Below are 1,618 nucleotides of genomic sequence, written 5' to 3' on the forward strand. Positions count from 1 at the left end.
CCACATGCACAGTAGCTGCAAAGGTAGGATAGTTGTAAGGAGGTGTGCTGTAAGCAAGTGAAACATTCGTCCTAGTACTGTCCATGTAAATAACATGGGAAGCAGTTCTATCTGATTGGACTCTAAAAAGGTCTGCTTTCCATGTCAATTTGGCAAGGCCCAAAATTATATGAAGTCCTAGAAACCATACCAGCCACGTTAGCCCATCCAGAACGGGACCAATTTTGCTCCTGCTGCCTTGGTTATTTATGGACATTGTCTTTTTTAAACAGTTTAAAAGCAGGCCCTTTAGCCAGTTGTTTTGAAGTGGTGCTAAAAATGCCAAAGCACCGGCACACACTTTAGACATGATACTATCGCACAAAACATGTGGCCCCATGGAAAAGGCGGTCTGGAATTGGAGCAGAGATTGGGGTTACAAGTCCACTTCTGGGGTAAAAAGTTCTAAGACTTAAAGAACAAAAGCAAATTGTCTTTCATCTTGTTTTGGCCTCAAGACTCTGCTTTCCCTGTAATTTAGCCACAGGCCAAAACATGTGAATCCTACAAATCAATGACACAGCCAGGTAGCACATCCAAGAACTGGCCCAACTTTGCGGGATTTCGCCTTGTTTTCTTTCTGGACCTTTTTCTCCTTTACAAGGTAACAGCAGGCGGTTAGCTCACAGATGGTTCGAGGGGGTGCTAAATGCTAAGCACTGCAGGAAACTGTAGTGGGTACTAAAATTGCCATACCCTACGCCCTAAGATCATCTTATCCACCTTTGTTTGCACAATAGTCCTATTAACCACATCGTAAGTCTAAATTCTCTATAGCTCTGCTTCCCATGTCATTTTTAGACAAGTCAGAAACATATGATCCATACCAACATTACACAAGCCGGTAGCCTAGCAGAAGTGGACAATTTGCTTCGATTTCGCCTATCTTCATTTGTTTCTGGGACATTTGCTTTTTCAACAGGTAAAAAAAGGCACGGGTAGATCAGGATGGTCAGAGCGTGGTGCTAAAATCGCCAAGTGTGACGAGTTTGTGTCGGACTACTATAATCTGAGTCCCCTCGACAGCCAGTCCGCTGAGGTGTGCTATGTGGTTGAGGCTGGCGTCTGCGTCTGCACATGGGGGTAAAATCAAGGGAATCAGGGCGAGCAAGTCGACACCACGGGAGACACAAAACCCACAGCAGTGATCAGAAGAGTTATGCGCCCATTTATCTGAAAGGTCTGTGATATTATAGTGGATTTTTTGACAAGGGAATTATAACAAAAATGGGTTTCACAGTAATCTAAAGAGATGTTATAAATAAAACCTTAGAACCCTGGGAGAGAACTACGCTCCCAGAAGCAGGGTTACTGGTGGTTCTAGAGTCTCTAAAAGTAGAACGGGAGCCAGAGCGTTCAGCTATCAGGCTCCTCTCTGTGGAACCAGGTTCCAGTTTGGGTCGGGAGGCAGACACCGTCTCACATTTAAGAGTAGGCTTAAGACTTTCCTTTTTGATACACTAGTTAGGGCATAGAATCAAATATTGTTAGGGAGTAGCAGTTAGTCACATAGTTTTCTATTTTATCTATCATATAATCAAGAATATAATAGAACTAAAGGGAGACTTGGCATACAGCC

The sequence above is a fragment of the Etheostoma spectabile genome, chromosome 12 (genome assembly GCF_008692095.1).
Source record: "Etheostoma spectabile isolate EspeVRDwgs_2016 chromosome 12, UIUC_Espe_1.0, whole genome shotgun sequence".
Lineage (NCBI taxonomy): Eukaryota > Metazoa > Chordata > Actinopteri > Perciformes > Percidae > Etheostoma > Etheostoma spectabile.